The 23,866-nt window shown below is 40.5% G+C and overlaps 1 long non-coding RNA gene across 1 annotated transcript; it reads left to right on the top strand.

Annotated features, from left to right (window-relative positions):
- The first annotated feature begins 1,440 nt into the window (after positions 1–1,440).
- LOC116042227 lies at positions 1,441–20,848 on the top strand. Its single transcript, XR_004103164.1, has 3 exons — positions 1,441–1,453; positions 14,638–14,640; positions 20,743–20,848. It is a non-coding gene; the product is annotated as an uncharacterized LOC116042227 (long non-coding RNA).
- Positions 20,849–23,866: the final 3,018 nt, after the last annotated feature.

Consider the following 23,866-nt stretch of genomic DNA (forward strand, 5'->3'; position numbering starts at 1 on the left):
TAATTAGATAATTTCATATTTCATATATTCAAATGAGGTTTATTAACCATGAATTCAAAAAATAAGTATGAAACTAGTGTTAATAAGTTGGTTCTAGTGGTGATTAAACTGGTGGGAAAAAAGGGGCCAAAAACCGTTGAAAAAAGCAAGCAAAACGTGGAGAAAAAAAACTGTAAAAACGATGAAAAAAAATGTGTTCAATTTGTTTTAAAAATTGTTAATTTTGACCCGGGAGGACAACACAAGGGTTAAATCTCAAAATCTGATTATTATTTTTCACATGCTGGATATTCAGTTATTTTAGACATTCTCGCAATGTTGGATTCTTCAACGTAGGACAGACTTGGGCAACTAAGCTTTTAAATTTGCAACCCCTTATTCCTGGAACAATGTACAGAGGTACTTATAGCTACTTGTTAATAAAATAGTACAAATATTAATGTGGGCTCTGTGGTTAGCACTTCTGCCTCACAGCAAGTTGGCACTGCAGAGTTCGATCACTGGTCTGGGTAGAGTTCGATCCCCAGTCCGGCCAGGGCCTGTCTGTGTGGAGTTTGTATGTTCTCCCCGTGTTTGCGTGGGTTTCCTCCGGGTGCTCCGGTTTCCTCCCACCATAAAGACATGCATGCTAGGTAACTAGGACTACAGTTAAAAATGAACCGTCTGGCTAACACTGGCGCATTTTCAGAAATGTTGATTAATGTGCATTGTCCTAATCAAATCAAATACATTAATAAAATAACTAACTAGGCTTCCCTCCCATTGCCTTCCACATCCACAACACTATCAAGGACTTATTTTAGATACACAAATTTTGGCCATAAGCATAATGTCATCAGCGCCTAGAGTAAGTACTGTCCTCAGTCTGGCCACCCCTAGGATGCCACCAGTTTCTCTTCACTGACCACTGACAAGCAAAGAAAACAGTCTACACACTCCTACAACCGCGATGGCTGCAGCTGGTTGGACGAACGCTTCACGTCGGTTTGTCTTCTCCCGGATTTCAAAACCGATATGTACCATATATACCATAATGGCTCTTATTTTACTAAAATAGTTGTTGACACAGGTCAGTTTAAAAGATTTTCTCCAATAACCTCGTAGCGATGTAGTAACCTGCTGGTCGCCCAGTTTAATTGTTATCAGTTTATGATAAGAGAACGGAGCAACTGAATGTAATATATTCTTAACAAAATGAATAGCAGATTGAGATATCAAAAAAAGGTTTGATCCTAGATTTAAGTAATAGACTTTTGTTTGACCAGGTGAAGTCCATTAGGTCAGGGTTAAAAAAAATCGCCAAGTGTCTACCAAGGAAAGATCAGAACACGAAGTATAGAACCAAATTATTGGCAATAGGACCCTGAGTCAATTTGGGTGGGAATCTATCAATACTGGAATCTACACATTCATTGAAGTCACCCCCAAAGACAATATAGGAGTCAATATATTTGTCGAGAAATAGTTTGGCATTGTTTGATATCTGGGCAAATAAACTTTTGTTGGACGAATGTGAGTTATAACCATAAACATTGCATATAATAAAATGACATTTTCCTGCTTTATGACAATCATCACCCATCTTCCTTCAGAGGATTTCACGGTTTTAAATTTCCAACTTAAGAAGCCAGAAGATGTCACAACGCACTTTCCTGGAAAAGCTTGGCCTTCAGCTGTTAGGGCCGTGGCTGGAGAAAAGAAAAGAGAGCTCATGGATGCTCTAAAAGTCTGGCCCAATCCCAGTGCCCCCTCTAAACCCCAATTGACGTCAGCGGTAAGTGCTTGAGTGCGAAAGGCTACAAGGGCTGGAAATGGCATAAATAGGAATGGTACAACACTTTGCGACATACCACAGTGCCTTGATGATGCCAAAACATATTACATCAAGTTGGGCGTGCGGGACTTTTTATTTTACGTTTTTTACTTTCTTCACGGCTAAGGCACTTAAGGGACCGACTGCCTGATTTAAAAGTCTTCAAGGCTCTTAGCTCACCTGATTGAGCATGCGGCCCATGTACTAAAGCTCAGTCCTCAGCCCGGGTTCGAGTCCAACCTGCAGCCTTTTGTTGCATGTCACTGTCCCAATCTCTCTCCCCTTTCTTGTCTTAATAATAAAATAAAGGCCACAAGTGCACCAAAAAAAACCTTTAAAAAAATGCCTTAAAGGGTAACTACCGTTTTTTTTTCAACCTATGTTTTTGAGTCGAAGTGACTGATGGGAACAACAATCTTTGACATGGGTCCAGTATTAAGCGAGATCGCTGCAGTCAACAGCGGCGAAACAGGCTACAATGTAAGTTAATAGGGCAATTGTCCAGCTTGTATTTACCTTCACAAAAGTGCTCGTTTTGCCACTGACAGGCTCAGATTAATATTCTAAGTATCTGACAACACTATGGAAAGGATCCCTTCAGAGAAAACCTCTTTGAGACCTTTCTGTTTAACCAGAAACAGCTCTGAAGTCGCTAGCGCTAAACCCACCAGTCTCTATTTAAAAAAGCAATACTTTTAGCGTGTATAGAGCCAACATATTTTCACATGTAAATCAGTAAACTATGTGTTTATTTCAACCGAAACTAGAGTTGTAATTGTTGGAAAAGTGGAAAGACGACCCACGCTTTTCATAGTTTTATTTTGTTTCTGTCGACTTTGAATTAAGTGTATTATACGATGCTAAAATTACTGTTTATTTACATGGAGTCTGGTGGGTTTAGCGAACACAATTTTGTGGATGTTTTGCATCATTATGTTGTTGTGGGTGCTCCTCCCATGTCTCGTTACCTTTTATTTCTCACATAGAGCTCCAAAAAATAGCCAGATCTTCCGCGTTGACTGGCCCATGACATCACGATGGACGTGCACACTAGAGACAGTTTGTTTGAGCGCATGATCATCACCACGATCATCTGGAACTTCTCTCAGGTAGATGAGAGCTGTAGCACACACTCTCTCCGAAGATGAATATCCTCAATCTAGGACAACATAATCTTGATTCATTTAACTGTTCCAACCCTGTTTAGTTCAAAGGTGTAGCTTTTTAGTAGCTGAAAACACACCCAGCATATGAAACATCGTATGTCTAATGATATAGAGACTTGCCTTTAGAATCATGTCAGCCCCAGCAATTTTTCAGCAGGCCATGGAACAGGTCCTCCAGGGACTTCCGAATGTCCACTGCTATTTGGATGACATTTTGGTGACTGGCCAAGACCACCTTCAGCAAAGTCAAAGTCAAGTTTATTTCATCCATAAAAATGGAAATTACAGTGCTCATACCTGCCTAATACAATACAATACAATAAATACAATATAATACAATACAATACAAAATTTATAAAAATGTAAGTTTAAGTCAGTCAGTTAAAATCTCGTTTTTTTTCTCATACTAATGACACATGTACGTTTGTTTGTGTGGAAAGCCCACTTTTATTAAGCAACTGGAAGGCATTCGGAAATGTGAACAGATGAGGCATCAGCGCACACGGGGGAACAAGCGCACATTAATAAGCTGTTTAATTTAAAATGTTCAATGTGTTAACCTTTCCTGATTGCTTTGATTCTGACCGTGATCAGAAAACCAGGGGAGACTCGTTACCTCCAGGGCCAACGTTATATAACGTCGGGGTTAAAATCCCATTTCTGGTGAGCAGATGAATGAACTTGGCTTTCAGTCTGGGGTTTATCTCGGACACCTCACACACTGTGTACAAAACTTAAACTTATTCCACCAACTCTGCTCCAGTCGCATCTACACGTCTGCTTCCTCTTTTCTCTATCTCTCTTCTGCCCACTTTACACACACATTGAGCCGCAGCACCATTTTACAACAAATGCCTTATCGCACTGATGTAACCGAGCCCGACCCGAACCTGACCATCATTTCTAAATATCTGTCCGAACCCGGCTCGGCTCGGGTCGGGTATCCATGCCTTACTCGATAGACATACATGCATTAAAAGGTGCGTCACATCCGGACCAATATGACCGCTGTGTCGACGTATCGCTCCAATGAACAGCAGCAGCCAATGCGGTACATACGTGTATATATATATATATATGGTTCAACCTCCTGTCTGTATCCAGACTCATCACCAGACCTTACTGAATCTGTGGAAAAAACTGCAGAATTCTGCATCCGCAGATTCCATGTGGCCCTACTCATCACCGTTATTTTCGTCCCGAATGAGTACAGTAGCAGCACAGGTGACACTCAGAAACATGACTAATATTATTTTGCTAGCCAGCAGGGCATTCAACATCATTTATCAAACTAATCATAGGTTATTAAGAGTGCATGTGCATTATGAGCTGTCAGATCATATTCAGCAACAATGCATGCAAACACGCAAACCTCCTTGATAAAGTTAAAATGTACTAAATTAAGGAGTTTTTTAATGGATAATGCAATGCTACAAATACGGAAAAGGGAAACTGTAGGTATTAACTGTGGAGATAAACACTATTTTAAACTACGAGATGTATAAAGAAAAGAGAAACACTGTTTCCAAACCAGTGTGTGGGCTCAGAGAGGTTGCAGACTCGGTGGGCTTTGTGAACACAGGAAGCAAAGCACTGTGGGAGTTTTTAATCCATCAATAGGTGCCTTTCCTTCAGGGTCTCTGGGAATTGAGCCAGCAACCCTCCAAGTGCTGGCAGCCCTGCCTCTGAAGGAATACAAGTCACTGCCTTCAGAGACACACACACACACATACACACACTCATGCACACACACACACACACACACACACACACACATACACACAGATACACACGTACAATCCCATACATTCAAAAACGCGGCTGCATGTTAACACTCATACTGAAACACCCACTCCCAGGAATGCTCTAATCGTCCGCTGCAGTGACACACATACACGCTCTATCTTACTTCTATCATGGCATCACCAGTTTCCAGGGAGACACATTATGAATAATGTTTTATTACTAGGGGGGAAAAGAAAATGATGGGAATAGGACTTGGATATAGAATACATTTCTTGTGCTCGAAGGAATACATTTACCCAAGGCAGCACTCCAAATTGGGGAGTCATCTGAAGAACAGTTGGAGAATTCAGCTTGCTTAGAGAAGATGGTAAAATTGGAATACATTTTCTATCCTTGATGTGAACATAAAGTATTTTTTTCTAAAGAGAAACAGTGGGAGACCCTGAGCAACTAAAAGGGGAGAGACTTGACTGAATTTAATCCTATCGACCAGAGATCTGAGACCGTTTTCATGCAACTATTGCTTTTTAAATCTAAATGTATTCATGTTTTTCTATTTTCTTTTATTGGCGCATATACGATGGGGAAACGTATGACGAGCTGCATGTCCCCTGCCCTTTGCCATAATGTGCAACGTAACGCATGAGATATGCCTTATGTGCACGCACTCACATATCAAAAAATGCATTGACGATGGCAACACCAAGTCCTCCCGGAGTTGTGCTTTTGTCATTAGTTTTGCTTTCAATAACTTTGTAAACAGTGGCAGTAAGCGAACAGCTCCATGCAAGGTGTGTGGCACCAAGATAAATGATGCCGGATCAACAACGTCGAACTTCATCAGGCATCTCAAAACGCACCCAGATAGGTCAGTCACTTGCTAATGTGAAAGTCGGGTCCCGTCGGGTTCAGGCAAAGATCTTCAGCTCTATTGTGTACCCTGTTGGATCTGGGTAACAAGTTCCGTTCCTTCATGTTTTTAACATGCTTGAATGGCAGTAAACTAATCTGAATCTGAATTTATTTGACAGTGACCAATTTAATTTGCCCAAGTAGAGCAAATGTATAGTTTCTCAGTTACATATAATGGATCTGTGACACTCTTAATGGTGTGATTTCCACTCCCTCACATTCTGAAAACTTGAAAAAAAAAAATCAAATATATATATGATTCAGTTTACAATCAGGGGTCTCATTTATAAAACTGTGCGTAGGATCCTTAATAAAAGTGTACGTACGCCCAAAAGCCAAAAATGGCCAAAAAAATTCAGATTTATAAAACCGTGCGTACGCACATATGTAATGTTGTTTATATAAAAAAACACTTCAAGCTATCTGCCATTTCTGCCAGAGTGGTGAGGACCTGTATTTGGACTGGGATGGCACGGTTCCGGTGCATTGCCCTCTCTATTGGACCCAATTCAGTACATAGATCCAAGAGCACAGCTTTAGGGAATTTAAATCGGCATTTTAGCCAGTCATTGTCATGGTCCCTGAAGTCTCTTTCTCTCCTGATTCTTCCATTGGCGTTGTCCTCCTGCAGGGCCAGCAGTGCCATCATGCAGCATTATGCACGGGGTCACCGCAGTCTTTACATGTTTCACAACAATTAGAGTGATTGATAACACCTTGCCAAAATCACAGCATTAACTGGTATTGGTATCCTTCACCCCGACATAAAATTTGAAGACGAAAGTCTAATAGGCAAACACACTTTTCTTCATGCAGGTTTTGTCACGGACAGTATTAAAGTTCGGACTGATAATGAGGACATTAAAGGGATACTTCACCGATTTAGCATTGAGCTTTCTATCAGTAGAAACACGGTAGTATTTTTGAATGGCCGTGCTTCCCTCCCTCATGTCCCCCTGAGACGAGAGATCTCTGTATTGTGGGTCTGGAAAAAATCTTTTTGCCCAGAGGCAATGGACTACAGCCAGTAGTAGGAGCTACTTCCACATGTTTTCAACCCGCCCATAGGGGGTTGGACTGTCATCTTTAACCGAAGCTTCCCGAAGCAAAACGAGCATCAGCCATCTTGAAGCTTCGTTAAACAAAGCTCCGTCTTCTTAGCAGAAAACTTTTAAAACAATTATGTGCATTCAAACTACCGCACATGTGTACCACCAGGATACATTGGTACACATCGGAGAATATGCAGGACACTTTATTACAGACGGAATACTCGACACACTACGCGAGCTTCACCTGTTACGGAGACCAGCACCTCAGCCTGCGGTGTCGCCCGATGGCGCTAGCCGGGGAAAGGGACCTCGACAGCGGTTCGACCTTGGTGGAAAGCTAACGCTAGCCGGCCACCTGTTCAATCAATCCTGCTTGCAAGTGTCTGCTCATTAGACAACAAATTGGACCACATCCAACTTCAACGAAACTCCCAACGCGAGTTCAGAGACTGCTGTGTTTTTGTTTTTGTGGAAACATGGCTGAACAACAGTTAGCTATCCAGCTACCATGCCTGCTAGCCCTGCTGTGTCGCCGGATAAAACTTGTGGAGGTGGGCTGTGTTAACACGGACTGGTGCAGGAATGGGTTGCTTGTATCCAACTAACTGCTAACTACTGGTGGAGTTTGTGACTGTTAAATGCCAACCATTCTACATTCCACGCAAATTTACGGCTGCGGCTGGAGCGGGCGATCATGGAGGGACATCCTCAGCAGTGAAACGCGAACAGGGGGCTGGAGTATAACCTAGCTAGGTGGAAAGCTAACGCTAGCTGGCCACCTGTTCCATCAATCCTGCTTGTAAGTGTCCGCTCATTAGACAACAAACTGGACTACATCCAAATTCAACGAAACTCCCAACGTGAGTTCAGAGACTGCTGTGTTTTTTTTTGTTGTGGAAACATGGCTGAACAACAGTGTACCGGACTATCCAGCCTGCTGCTCTGTCGCCGGGTAAGACTAGTGGAGGTGGGCTGTGTTAACACGGACTTGCAGAAATGAGCTGCTTGTATCCAACTAACTGCTGGTGGAGTTTGTGACTGTTAAATGCCGACCATTCTACATACCACGCAAATTTACGGCTGTGTTTATACTCTGTGTTTACAGCCCACCAAGCGCTAATGCTAGTATGTGTTAGCTGACTTTTACAGAGCCTATAATGTGTGTGCACTAAATGTAGCCTGTTTCGTATGTCGTTTTTATATAATTTCGTTTTTATATATTTTAAATGTGAAACACCACTTGAGCCACAGTGAAACGTTGTTTCGTGTATATGGTTGAAATGACAATAAAACAACACTTGAGTTGAATGCTGCCTCACTGTCTGTCTGTCTGTAAATGGTAGGCGTGGCTTGGGAGTGGAGTCTAAAGCAGCGAAGCAAGTGCATTCTGGGATTTGGTGTCTTTCATCCATATGAGCCAAAAACACATTTTCTGGCTTATCTCGGCCTAGAAGGCACCAATTTCTATAATGTTTTCACATTTCTACTACATAAGTGACCCAATTTAAAGATATATTCGTCTTTCCAACGGTGAAATATCCCTTTAAGTGTAACGATTGTGCGAGAGCTTAATGGCTGTATTTCCAGACTTTGACATTTGATGATATATGCACAGTATTAAAGACATATATTTAGTTATTTAGGCTACACTGTGCTCTGCCGTTATCTAATGGTAGGGTATTTGATGCTATCTTGTATTCCATCTCCTCCTGCACTCCTAGCAGACAATGTGACGGTGAGACAGCGCTGATTAAATATTAAGAACATATTTTTATTTAAGATTTGAGTTGGAAGTATTTATGGAACAATTTTCACTCAGTACAAGCGCAAATAATACTGCTGGATTTAATCTTCATGATAACGTGGATGATAGGGAGTGAAAAAATGTGAGTGAGGCATCATTACTTGAAAATTTTACGAGTAATCGTTATTCCCACATTTACTTTCTGCAGTCTGACTTCAGTTCACCACCTCACCATATGCGTCACCAATTCCCATTGTCTCCAAAATGTGCGTGGGTCAGAGTTTGCGTGGAGGACCGCACATTCTCCCGTCAAGTTTGTTTTATAAATCACAACCTTTGCGTGAGAAGTAGCGTACGCACATTTTCAGCCCCGTTTTGTGCGTACGCCACGTTTATAAATGAGACCCCAGGTCTCTATGAAAGTAACAAATTGGGGTTTGAGCATTAATAATACAGTAAGTGACATTGCATTTCCAATTATTTCATGACAGTGACTATTACAGAAAGCACTATTACCAATTTCATCAGCATGTGTTATTTGCTATTATATTTGATTGCTATAAATGCATCCATCCAACCATCCATTATCTTGTAAGTACTTGTCCTTAACAGGGTCACGGGCAGATGAATGGCTATAAATGCAGATTTTCATTTTCTCTAATTCATTTATTGATTGATTGTTAAACCCCTGACTTTATTATGGCCACTGCACTTATGAAACCAAACTTATGCTTTTTGACTCTCTTCTCTGTAACAGCTGTAACATTAACTGATACATTTCTATCCTATGTATTCTATGCAAAGTGACATAACCTTAATGACTGAACAAATAACAAAAACTCAAGCAACAAAAAGTCCAAAGAAGACAGTGCTACAGAGAGTTTCTAGTTTAAGCATTGCAAAAACAGCACATTGATGCAGTCCTTTTCATCCCAAACTCAGTGTGTGCTGGAGACAGAGAGGGGACTTATCTCTTTCCGTGAAGGCTGGAACACCTGGGGCTGTTGCACAAAAGTAGAATGAAGAAATCCAGGATAACTGAAAAAGCGCAGCTTGACTTAGTGTGATCCGCTCATCGTGGCTTAATCGATTGCACGTTTGCCGAGCCAGGATGAGAAGGTGAAGCTATGTCAAGCCAGGTGTAGTTGGGATAAGTGCACGTTCACGGCTTTCTTAAATAGACCACGGTATTGATCACAGATTTACTGATGCTAAAATGGAGAATACGCATTGTGTATGCTTTACACAGAGTGAGCAGCAGCTTCATATGGAATTATGACAACGTGAAACACATTTGTAAAAAAGAAACACGGCCGCTGTAATAAAACAGCGATCACGGACCGACTGAATGCGTAAGTAGCCTAAAAATATACATTTACTGTCCACTGCTCTGAACTGAAACTGCCATACCATTCAAGAAGTTAGGCTAATTATTTGCACAAATGAGCGGTTTTACTCTTTGCCTTAAAAGTGAGCAGAAGTCTAATGTTACGCAGGAAATGTACCATGAAGATCAATTACAACCACTAATCTACAATGCTGTGAAGCATACCTAAGGAATATATTTACTCCCACTGCTCGCTTTTCAGGCAAAGTGTACAACAGTTTTTTTTGTGGAAACAATTAGCCTAACTCCTTAAATGGTTTCATTTAAGAGCAGTAGTTCGTAAATGTATATTTTTAGATATATCATTCAGTCGGTCTGCTTCTGCCACGCTTTTTCTCACTTTTTTTGTTTTTGTTTTTTACAGAGGCAGTTTCCTTCTTTATTGATTGTATGCTTTGCTTCCTAGTAGGCCTATAGGGACATAGAAAAGAAAGACTGAAGAAATTGGACTCTAAAATCTAGAAACTATAAAGATAATTAAGTGATACATTTAATGCACACTTTAAACATGACTGTAACACAGTGTATTCATCATTTATTTCCCCCCAGCAAAATATAAGGTCAAAAACCATTGAGGTGTCCTCTCCCTGTTGTTTAATGAATGTACAGTAGCCTCAACTATATAGTTACTGGTCCAGTGAACTAAGACTATAATTAGGGAGGATTGTACAATTATAAAAACCTATAATAATTGTTCAATCCTCCCAAATTATAGTCCCAGTTCACTGGAGAGAACACAAATTGTGTGCTAAGAATGCCAAATACAGTGCACATGGAAGAGGAACATACATGGTCCTTTGTTAAAGAATACTAAAATAAATAAATCAACTAAAATAGTTAAAGGTGTATTTGTCCCTGACCAGTCTGCCATTGTTGGAACCACTAACACGTGTATAGCACTTTATATATTATTCTTAATCGCTGACTTTATTTAAAACACATTTGCAACTGTATCAGCCTTTTTGAATTATCTCAACAACTGCCGTAATATATTCATCAAACTTCTAACAACTATATGAATAGCAGTTTTCATACAGCAATATAACAGTAACAATCACTGTCACATGAATAATTATAAAAAAAATAATGGTCACAACTTTATATAACAGTGCTTTACTGAACAGCAATATGCACCTGTTGTATTTTAATGCAGGCTAATAATAATAATAATAATAATAAGGTAAAAGCACTGCTGAGTGAACAGAAAAGGCTCCAGGATTAATAAATCCTGGCTGTTAGCCTGGTCAGGAGCAGGCTAGCTGCACAGAATAAATCTCCATGGTAATTTAGGTGCCTCTGCTTTTGTGCAACCAAGTCAAGGCTAAATTCAACCATGATAACTGGAATATCCCGGCTTAATCCCTTATCCTAGTTTTGTGCAACCAGCCCCTGTTCCCAACCAGGTTATCATGTACAATTTTGTAGATAAGACATACATGTACACGTTTAATCAAGTTTTTCCAGCTTAGGAGGTTATATTTCTTTAGAATTGCACAATGGTGGTAATGATTTCAGTTTTTGTCTAGAGTTTTAAGTGTCTGTTTATATAAAGACTATAGTGGTTTCAATGTGGTGTGATAAGTCTGTGACCACCTCATCCAACAGTAAGTCATGTCCGAAAAAAGCATTGAATGCATGTACTTCTCAGTTGCTTCAGTGGAAATGCAGTTTTGGTAACTCTTTATTTGAAGGGGTGTGCATAAGACTGACTCCATCATTACCATGACATGACACCTGTCATGAACATGGAGTCTTTATGAATGTTTATGACTGTTGTCATTGAGTGTCATTCGGTAAATTATGACACTTTTAATGCAAAGTTAGCATTGTTTGAGATATGTGTTATGACAACTTGACATATACCAAGACAACAACCTCTGTGTTATGACAACTTGACATTAACCTAGATAATATAACCTCATAAACATGTCATAGCAGGCCTAATTATCAATCTTTAAGAAACTATTAAGCTGTATGTCTTAACATTACATTAAAGTCATAAGTGGTTGGTTTTACATTGTCTGTCATGAGACCATTTTGTGTCATTGTGTCATGAATATTTTTCTTGACCTTGAGGAAAGTGAAACAATTTGGACTTCTCATAAAGATGTCATAAAGTTTGATTTCACTGTCAAATGCCTTTATAATGGTTTTATGAATCATTCACTAGACCACAAGTAAAGTGGAACCATTTGAACTAACCAACTAACCACCTATAAGTGTTTTACCGACTGTGGTTACAGTACCAAGGTGATTTAATGAGTTTTGGATGGATAACGTTAGCTTTAGGCTCTGTAAGTGTGATGGGTGCGTCAAGCAAACCTGCCAAGTTATATAACTTGGTATAAAATTTGGCAAAAGTACCTGAAATGGTAGTAGAGTTAACCAAAGAATTACCCATATCATGTTTTTTTGGGGCTTTTCCGCCTTTAATGGATAGGACAGCTAGGTGAGAAAGAGAGAGGGGGGAAGACATGCAGGAAATAACATCACCATCACAGGTCGGACTCGAACCCTGGACCTCTCCATCGAGGCATAAGCCTCTCAGTATATGTGCGCCTTCTCTACCCACTGACCCAACCCGGCCACACCCATATCATCTTTAATGCTAGTAATGCAGTATAAGTTTTCATTCTTGCATAGTTTTTGGGCTAAAAGGTCTGATACGGTTATACAGTATTGTGATCAGAGAAGGCAACTGGAATATGTATAGAATTGTGAACCCTGCTAGCAAAATCCTTGGAAATAAATATATAATCAATCCTTGACAATGATTTATGGCAGTGATCGTCAACTGGCGGGCCAGATCCGGCCCGCCAAAGCTTTTAGTCTGGCCCGCAGAATAATCACGAATTCAGAAAATGTGAAGAGGAAAAAATGCATTCTGTTATTTAGCTTTTCAAGCATTTACATCAGGTAACATTACACAGGTAGAGCACAAACCCAGCCCCTGTATTTGCATCTCTATTCACCTGCCGGGATTCTGTACAGCGATGCCTGCGCTCCACACACACAGCTGAGCTCAGATGTGTGTGCGTTAAAACATGCAGTAGGCTACCTGACTGGGAACGATACAAAGAAGATTACCAATGGCCGCTGGGGCAGATCAACTCACACTAGTCTCGTTGCTGTAAGTAGGCTACAATAAAACCTTTGTGAGTAAAAAGTAAATACTTATCAATGCACTCACCTGTATAGACAGGCATAAACATGTAGAAAGCGATATTTCAATCTGCTCTGTCTGCTCAGTCCACCGCGCTATTTTATGCAAACACAGCTCTACTCTGCAAATAGAGAATTTTTACCAACAAGCTAAAACAAAAGCTGTCTGTTTGTAGTCTAACTGTTTATCTTAGTTTGCTGGGAATCTTGAAATTTGGACATTCTTATAAATTTAACTGCTGGCTGAACGAGCCATCCTCTCCGCTGGAGCGGTAAACCTATGGATATATTAACACCAAAACAGATGTGGCTACTTAATATGCACGTGAATGACGGACCGTTATGTTTGTGTTCTTCATTCTTGATGATGATGATGGTTGTATTATTTTGCAACAACATTGTTTCATTGCAAATGGGCATACATGACGAATGCATAGCCTGCTTATCTGTCCATTCATCATTAAAGCTGGGCTTTTCCACGTCAACTTTTCGCTTCAGCCTCTTTGACAGTGACATTCTTACCTGACAACAGCCGTTTCTTTCTGCAAGCATTTTCCACCAATCAGGACGCTGCTCATCACTCCTCAGTGAACTGCCTCATAGTCTGAGATCTTTTTCTACTTAAAGAGCTAGTTATCAGTATGGAGTTTCCATGTTTTTTAGGAGTTTGCTCACACTAATACATGTATATATATATATATATATATATATATAGCATTTCGAACAAAAATAGGCGTATTAGGAAGTCCGGCCCCCGGAGTGTCTGCTTAGAAAAATTCTGGCCCTTGGAAAAATGTAGTTGATGACCCCTGATTTATGGCATGCAGAGTAACAAGAATAGTCTCTAAAGGATGGATTAATCAGGCGCCAAGTATCAATAACAGAGACATCCAGGGCCCACCTACAGTATATAGCAAAGCAGAAATTAGTCGTTTTTCTCTCTGTTCAACGTACAATACGTAATTTTCTGCCGCTAGGGGTCTCTCAATCAAATCAATGGATGGTAAACACGGACTTCTGATGACATTTTATAGTTGTGTGGAATTATGGGAGTTGTAGTTTTCATTGTTAAACACCATCGCTGATTAGAATGCATCTGTTCACGGACAAGTTTACCCATTGTAGTTTATTCACATTACATTTAGTCACGTTTATTCCTGTCATTCTAATAAAATAGCTGCAGTTCCCCCAACATAATTATGTTTTTCTTGATTCAATTTGTATTGTTAGCTGACCAGTTAGATAGGGAGCAAGCAAGCTAACATTAGCCAGCAGCTAAAACAGCTATATCACAATATATTTCACACGTCAATGTCACTTTTTGGATGTTTTCAACACCGGGGCAAACGAGACGGCAGAATCTCCGGTCCAGCGAGGACATTCGATGGCCGATGTTGTGCAGCAACAGATCTCCCAGCTGCACGGAATTATCTCCCCTTCACCTTTTTTGTAATCTTAACTAATCGTTTTCGTACCGAACCCACCTTTGTCTGGTAAATTTAACTGTTAAGAAAGCTAAACGCGAATGGGGGGAGAAATTCGGCAGGGAGGAGATTTTCGGCAGGGGTCTGATATGGTCTGTTTCCCGACGATTCATTGGTTCGTTGAAGTGCTGGCCGGTTTTGGATAGCTGTAGTGGCTGGCTGCTAGTGTAGCAGGTTGATTGGTCGCAATGGTTTCAATCACACTCACTCTCTCTGGACCAATCAGGAAGTAACTGCATGATAGGCAGGGGGTTTGACCTCTTGACACTCTTTACTCTTTGGCGCCAGAGGCACATTTCCGCTCTGGATCCTTTCACGTCAGTGGCTTCCTCCGTCCGCGGTGCAGTCGCGGTAATTCAACAAGTAATGCCGTGTTGCTAATTTGTTACCTATAGGCCTCGTTTGTGTTAGGATGGGCATTACAGCGTGCATTGTCTTTTTGCAGTGTCTCCCTGTCACAAACCCAAATCTTTCCCCTCTTTGGATATTTTTCTGACTGAGTGTTTAAGTAATCGGCTGTTTTATTGTAGGCTCCGTGTAGCTGTACTATCAGCAAGTGTATTGGTGCGAAGCTCCCTGACGGGTATGTATGTATACCAGTTGGCATCGCGTGTATATTTTGTTTAATCATAAACAGTTACTGAATTTGGTTTGTTTGTGTACGCCAGGGTTGTAAACTGCTTCGCTTGCGCTGGTATCTGCACTAGCCCCTCCCTTCCCTGCCACGCTGCTGTTTTGTCTCCACTGACTTCTGATTCGACCATAGACTGTTCCACGGGTTGTAGCTACATGAGCTCACTCCAGGCTTTGAACGCCTCTACGCGCCTTTCAACGCCAGGATCTGTTGCCCAACTGGGTGTAAACTATATGTCCCGGGGTTGTTGTCAGCTCTCATCCCGATTGAAGTCTCTTAGCAGTGAGGCAGACAGACTGGGGGGTTGCTAGCTGGCTAAATTAGCATTAGATCAGTTGTCTATCTATACTGGTAGCTAATGTTACTGGTGAACATATTTGTGGGTTTGCCCAGTGCTGTTAACCATGGTCAAAACAATCATAATAAAAATAACTTTACAAGCCGTGTTGAACTATGTTGTAACCTTATACACCAAGCATTAACATTAGCTACTTGTCAACCAGCACATTGTAGTAACGTTAAGATGGATCAATCAATAATGAAATGTATCAATAAATATACTCTCTGCTGTATTACTGTGTTGCAAAATGGCATGTAATTAATGACAAAATGATGTCATGTGGCAGAAAAAAAGCAGTATTACGGTTATAACACTTTCTGTGACATTGTATGATTTACAATTACTCTCAAACGTATCATCTGGGTTCCCGTGTTTTGACTGAAGTTAGAGTAATTAGAGGGGTCAAAGGATTTATGTCGCCACTGAAAAAAAATTACAGATTTCTCTGGGTTTGAAAATTGTTGGAAACATTTGGGATAGTGTAAGTACTAGAGTTGAGCCGGATACTCGGCTGAAACGAGTATCCGGTACGGATAAAGCACTTTTGCCGAGTACGAGTATTATACGAGTAATACGAGTCAATATCTGTGCTCGGAGTGAATAAAAATCTTCATTGGGTAGTTGACTGTGTCTGCGTTCTGTGATAGGCTAGTCGTCACAGCGCCCCTCCCCTATACACATACAGATGTATTGTGTTGCTGTGTCCCGCTCTGCTCACTCACACAGAACAACTCTCTCTGTCTCTGTCTCTCCCTCAGTCACTCAGGTTCGCGGGTCTTTTCCGTTAACGTTTAGGGTTTCTTCAGCTTCAGGTTTGTTTTTTACTTCGGTTTGTAGTACTTACTTATTAACCAGTAGAGTTCTGGTAAACGTGGGGTTTGTTCAGACGTGGTGCTTGGTAGAATGCGACTCGCGTTGCGTCTCTGCCTGTCGGGGATTTTTTTTCTTTTTTAAACCGTCAGCTGGCTCTAAACAGATCTGAAAAACAGCGTCGGACTATTTGATCCGTAGAACACAGTCCCCCCCGCCCCCCTCTCTCTCTTTCTCTCTCTCTCTCTCTCTCTCTCTCTCTGTCTCTCTCTTACTCACTCACACACACACACTCACACACACACACACACACACACACATACCTGGTGTGGAAATAAAAAAAATAAAAAAGAACCAAAAAATAAAAAAGAACCAAAAAATAAAAAATCACACTAAAAATTAAGTTAAAAAAAGAAAGTTATGTTGAGTATGAAAACTCTTGTTCATTACATTTTACTTCATAATTGCAACCGCATGTGTTGTATTCATTGTTGCAAAACTTGTTCTGTATATAGTTTGTTTGTTATCGTGATCAAAACCATTGATCTGAAGCTCAATGCTGATGCTGTCATGTAAATAGTTTTCTAATCAGCAATAAATATAACAATTTCTGATCAACCCATATCAATTGCATGCTTAAAATAACATACCGGTTAAAGCCCCACCCATTTCAAGACAACCCGACCCACTTCCGGGTTAAATCCCGCCCACTTCCGGGTTAGTCCGAGTACAGATACAGATACTTCATATGGTTAACAGATACAGATACAGATAATGCTGTACTCGCTCATCCCTAGTAAGTACACAACTCAACAAAATATGTAACATAGGTATAGTCATTTTTAGACATTTTAATGCAGAAATGTTACATATTGTACCTTTTATTCAGACTACTTCTATGCATTTGGTGTTCCCATACTGTATCAAAATCACCACCAACAATCAAGCGGCCCTCAGAGAGATCCAACAGCATAAGTGTAAGGGAGTCAAAAAAAGACTGATCATGGGAATTTGGTGCATACACGGAGATAAAGGCAATTTTAGTGTTACCCATAAATGTCTTATCAAAAGCTGCTCTACCCTTGTAATGGGAATTTTATTTTAACATTATAGTTTGATATCTTACAAGATTCTCTTATATACTTTACAGGAGTTTCCTAATAATCTTTAATTTTGTTATAGACTTAGAGACTCCAAGAGAAGAAGCAACTGGCATCATAAACTCTGGCCTAGTTGAGAATATCCTTCTCTTTTTGGAACTCAGCGTTCCTACTGTTTACCTTTAGCAGATAAGGAGGAAAAGGGCCATAACATTTTGAACTGTATCTCCTTCTGTCTCTTGCTTTAACAGGTGTTTAGGCTAAGTAGAGAGCAGGATCAGAGGGGAAAGGTTGTAAAGTCATTGTGACTGTTTGTGGTGTTTTTTCATCTGCGTAGCTGCTAGACTTATCCTGGAGGGGGGTGGTTTAAGGGAGTTTTTACTATATAGATGTATGGTTTTCTAGCTGGGTCAGAAGACCCTTTCAGATGTGCCATGAGTACTTGTGAAACTGTTTTCTCTGCATTTGCAAATGTAAATAAATACTCAAAGACCAAACTTTGGTTTAATCCTCAAATCGTCCTTATTTGTTTCATCTGGTGTTTTTGATACACACTCCTGCTGCTAACAAGAAAAACTTCCACTACACCCTCTTCATCATTCCCAGAGTGCACATGTTCCACCAAAACAAGTTCCTTTCTGAGGCTGTTTTGCTTTTGTATCTGCATCCATCCAATGCGTCTCCAAAGATGATTTGTGATTGGTTTAAAGAAATGCCAGAGCACGTTTTGGTGCGGAATGTGAACAATCTAGGCAAAAAGATCGGATCTGTTTTTGAATTTTGGAATCAAGCATTAGGCCCCGCAATGTGAACGTAGCCTAAATAGGTTGGTATGCAGCTGAACATTTGACTGTGTAAAATTGAAACTCATTCCCACTTTAGGAAGACCATTAGGGCCTCTGAGACACACACAATACACACACACACACACACACACACACACACACACACACACACACACACACACACAGCTGTTCAACATCCAATTTTTATTGACCTTACCGTTCACTCTCCTCTTTAGCCAGCAGATCTGTACTGACCTTATGTCTTTCAATTACCCTCTCATCTTGTCATTGCCCATTGAGTCTTTATCCACCAATCAACACCCCCTGATTCCCGAACAGGCACCTTCTGGGAGTCACAAGCGCCACAAACTCTCTTTCTTTCTCAAGAGCACATCAGAATATAATTCCCCTGCTACTTTATTAAACAACCTGAAGTGTCCATCCCTGTATGTGCTCTGTGAAATGATAGTGACATGAAGCTGGAACAACTCAGGCTTACTTCTCATTACTGCCTAGGTCAGTACATTTACAAGGCCATGCCACCTGTCATTAGTGCTCTGTATCAGGCCATGATCCACCTCTACCTGATTCCTCTGTCTGTTATGCTTCATACACTCTTTCTCTCTTCCTGATGACAGGGTCCTCACCTCATAACTGCTGTAAGCCTGCACCACCATCCTTCATCCCACACATCACACATTCAGCCATCCAACAACCAGCATCTGAGCATTCTCTTTAATTGACTTTAACGCAATCTCAGATAACATTTGGGGTTGTTTTGGTGTAATTTTCACCAAATCTAATAAAAGTAGGACAAAGCTCCTAACATTACATTAAACTCAGATAGATAGAGAGATAGAGAGATAGATAGAGTGGTGCCGGCAGCCGTAATGCTGTATGCGTGTAAATATTAAAATGGATTGGATCATCTCCCATCTCTCTTCCAATCACAGAATGGTCAGTGTGATTGCGGTTTTCTATGAGTCACTTCAAATATGACTACATTATTTTGTGCTGTATTTGGCCTTCTGCATGACCTTTCTGCAAAGATAAGCTACTGCATGAGAGCTGCAATGATGATTGTGTAAACCCAGCCTGTCGGCTGGTATTTGAAATGCTTGCATAACGGCTGCAGAGTTTTATAGTGGTGTTGTATCTTTAACGTAAAAAAAATGGATGGACGTTAGTTAGTAAGTAAGTTAGTAAGTTAGTTTATTAGCCACACAGCCAAGGCCTAGTATCCGGAACCAACTCCACACAGTACGGAAATACTACACTGTGAAAGTGCTAGTCGTAGACACTTTTAAAACCTATAGTTAGTTGATGTTGTGTTCCATGGCCTTGGCAGTAACACTCTGTTACTACGGTCTCCAGGGTGTCATTCAGCCTAATAAAGAAGGTAAAGTTATGTTTATTGAAGTTGGATATGTATATAATTTAAACCGAAAACCTTGTTATTTTCAAATGAATTGCAATAACAACCTTCTGTACTCCTCTCTGCGTCCCATTAATAATGTCTTCTCTGCATATTTTATTATTTCTTTTTGGGGTCATAAATGTGGAGCAAATGAAGTTCATAAAGCATCCTTGCCTTCTTTGACCTCACCAGCAGGAGCTGAGGAGAACAAAGGTACCCATTAAAGGAGAAGACAGTACAATGTAATGTTGGTCACTGCAGGAAACACTACATCTGCATCTTTCCCTCTGGAGGGCTGGATGTTGTTTTTCGGTCCTTCAAGTGCAAGCTTAATTGTGAATTGTTATCTCTGCCAGGTGTAACCCTGGAGGGGATCATGCATTCAGTTGTATTATGTGTGTGTGTGTGTGTGTCTGTCTGTCTGTCTGTCTGTCTGTCTGTCTATCTGCAGCTAATCTTGGGGGTGGCAGTAGCTCAGTCCGTAAAGACTTGGGAAGCGGAGGGTTGCCGGTTCAAGTCATCCTCATACGGAGTGTAGACTGGTAGCTGGAGAGGTGCCAGTTCACCTCCTGGGCACTTCCAAGGTGCCCCTAAGCAAGGCACCGAACCCCAAACTGCCCAGGGCTGCTTCCGTCACTCTGACATCTCATCATTAGTGCATATATAGGTCCTGGGCGTTTCGGGCCTGTGTAATGTGAGTGAAAACGGTAACAGCAGAGTGAAAACAATGTTATTTCCCTGTCGGGGATTAATAAAGTATGTCTTTCTTTTGTATACTATTGGCATTTTAGGCCTTTATTTGATAGGACAGCTTAGAAATGAAAGGGGAGAGAGAGGGGGAAAGACATGCAGCAAAGGGCCGCAGGTTGGAAATGAACCTGCAGCCAATGTGCTGAGGATAATGCCTCTGTACATGAGGTGCACACTCTACCATGTAAGATACCCAGGGGCCTCTTCTTTTGTCTTCTTACTACTTGACCCATCAGCCAAATGTTTTTGGGCACATTTATGACTACCGTAATTCCTCAAATAAAAACCAGTAGTCAATTAAAAGCTGGGCCTCTGATAGTGGCCGGGAGCGTGGTCAACACAGACAAATAAAGGCCGGCCTTAAATTAAGGCCGGGGAAAAATTTGTGTGGATAATCTCCTAAATGCCTTTCATATAATATTAAATAAAAATAAAATTAGAAAATAATCTACCTGCACCATAGTCTGCTGTGCATTACGTGATTGGTCTGCTGATGCGGTAGATCTCGGACCTTCTGAGAGACTCAGAGCCCCGTTTGGGTCTCTGGTCTCTAAATGAGACAAAGTTTAGGGAAGTGGCTGTAGCCTGCGCTGCTCTACATCGGCGGTGGAAAACCGAAACTACTGCAAAAAATACACGGAGCACAAACACGTCACATCTGCCGCAGCAACACAGTCTCACTCCCTACTCGTCAAATGTCTGACGCAAGGTCAAGGACCCCTGGCGTTAAGTTTTAACGAAAGAGGGGTACCTGTTGCATTATTTTTCGACGTGGGGGTCCGTGTTAATCCCTCACCGTCGGATATAGACGAGAGGAAAAACACGCCCCCCTTAACTCGAAATCTGTGCTACAAAACTACAGTTGAGTGTTTAGAAATACAGCCTAATGGCTTGTTTGCATTTGTTTTGACTTGTTGCCTACTGTTGTGAAAAACAAAAAATAAACTATATACAAAGAGAAGCATTTTTTTTATTTTATTTTCCATGCATAGTTATTTAAAAACGCAATTTTCTAATTTTGCAGTTGATGAATAGCAAAGACTAAAGGGAAAAAAAACATGAGCATATTTATGTGTGGGACTTAGTTTGATTTAAAATCACACTGCATTACTAGTTGTTTTAAATAAATGACTTTTTTGAAATATCAATTTATGATAGGCTTAACATATTAATTATTATATTCAGAAGATGATCCTCATATCAATCACCGTGGTTACAGATTGTAGCCATCCTAACCTTTGTAGCCTTTACTGAGAGACTACCTTTTCAAAACTAAGAAGGGACTATAGTTTTAGGAAGCATTTTCAGGAAATTAAAAGCATAAGCAGATTGTTGCCGAGGTTTTTGTTCACAGAGTAAGATGTACTGTATATAGCTTTGTATGGGTATGTGTACATATACAACATGTGTTTTGGCATTTTTGGCACACTTCTACCTGAGCCTATATACTGCACACAGACACAACTCACACATCTCATTCAACCATTTCACAAACTGAGGAAAGGGTCGTGACATGGGTCAGAGGGTATCAGAGGTCATAAATGATGAACCAATCAATCGGCTCTGCTCTATAGGCACCTCGGTGTTTATATGGACAAGACCTTTGGCTGGAAGGCCTGTGTTGAAAGTGTGTGTTACCATTCAGAGCAGACACTCACGGTGAATCAGAGAGTTTATGTTATACAAGGCTGCATTACAGAGTATTTTAATATGACTGTCATGAAGGTTGTGGAGAGGAATAGAAACCAGTCTCCCCAGGCAAACACAGAGAATATGGTCTGATCTATCTTTATTCTCCATGCCAAGTATGAGCTCTTATCCTCTGGCAGAAGATATGGGTACCCCAATGTAAACTTAACATTTCTAAACTATGGGTCTATTCGGACCTATACCTCAATTAAAACTTTAAATAATGTTGCTTGAGGCTGCAGGGGTTGTGGAATAGCTTCATGATATAATGCAAATTGTTGTGTGTTGCTCTTGTCACTGTTTGTGAAAGATGAACAATAGATTGTGGCTGTGTGATGTGATTCACATATCACTTTGTTTTTTTTATTGTAAGTATATGTCAGCTGTATGATAATACAATGTGTCAATTGTTATGGTTGAAGCATTTGAACTCAAGGCAAATATCCCTCTGGGGACAATAAAGTCTGCAAAGTGGTCTCCATGATGTGTAAAAACTAAAACATTGTCATAGGACTATAGCAAAGACATTGTTGGAAAGGTCTTAACCTCAACAGTAACATATGTCAGTCTGAAGAGGATACATTACTCCTGCTTTGAAATATTGACACAATATATACACATAGGGCCAGCTGTTATAGAAAGCTCTGGACCTCAGCTGTCATGTAGATATGGTCACCAAAGTTTACCCACTGTAAGCACTATCAAATATGGTAATAAGCTATTTTCACCTATTTAACGATTCAATTTTTAAAATCTGATGACACCAGTGTGTTCTCCATCCCAAAAAAACTACAACTCCCATAAGAGATGCGCCACAGAAGGTGTTACAAAGCTTGTGCACTTGTAGTTCTCCGGGGTGGGTGGGAGGACATGTTCGACTCCTGTGTTTCTGCTGTCTGCCGTGAATGGGCTTCATTCCATTTCAGATTGCCACAGCCCGCCGGCCGACTCAGCAAACAGTACATGAGACAAATACATGAAACTGTGTCATCATGTAACATCAATATTACGAATTTTATGTACTTTTTTATCTTCTTATCCACCGAGCGGCACGTATCACGTCATTTCCGGAGTATTCCGCAATTTTTTTTAAACGTTATTACGATGCATAACTTACTGGAACAAAGCTGAGCAACGTGTTGTTGCTGGTGACAAAACCACTGACTATATATATGTACATTGAAGTGATACTGGCGTTAAAGACCCGCTGATCGCTGTCCAATTCTGTGAATGAATGCCCGCATTGCATTGTGGGATATCGGCTTTGAATGCGTCTAGCTCGGATCACATCGTAATGTTCTGTATTACAGCATACTGTAATATTTCACTGGTAATAAGACCAAAATAATATTATTAAAATGAATACCATGATAACATCTAAATAAATGTTGATAGATGTAGCGTTATAGTTAAAATAAAAAATAAAATATTTTTTGTTTATTTATAAAAATATAAATAAACAAAAAAGCAACCCAGCTTCCCTGGCCGAAATAGACCGAAATAATAACATTAAAAGAAATACATATAAACCATGATAAGATCTCGTGAATAAATGTTGATTAAAACAGCTGTTATTGGGTTAAAAATACCAATAATAAAACTGCCACAGATTTCGAGTTAAGGGGGGCGTGTTTTTCCTTTCGTCTATATCTGACGGTGAGGGAGGCAGCATGTCCACAGCAGACCGTGTCCTTTATAAACCTGAAGCTGCACAGACCACGGAAGCCGCACTGCTCATCTCTATCAACTTTTCAAAATACATTCGGGGCTACAGTGCCATTTGAGGAGGGGGTGCTCACTGATCCCCCTATATATCTGAAAATCCTAGACATGGTTGTGACCTGCACTTCGTTAGTGCTTTCTGATTAGCCTGTA

The sequence above is a fragment of the Sander lucioperca genome, chromosome 1, assembly GCF_008315115.2.
Source record: "Sander lucioperca isolate FBNREF2018 chromosome 1, SLUC_FBN_1.2, whole genome shotgun sequence".
NCBI classification, from domain to species: Eukaryota; Metazoa; Chordata; class Actinopteri; order Perciformes; family Percidae; genus Sander; species Sander lucioperca.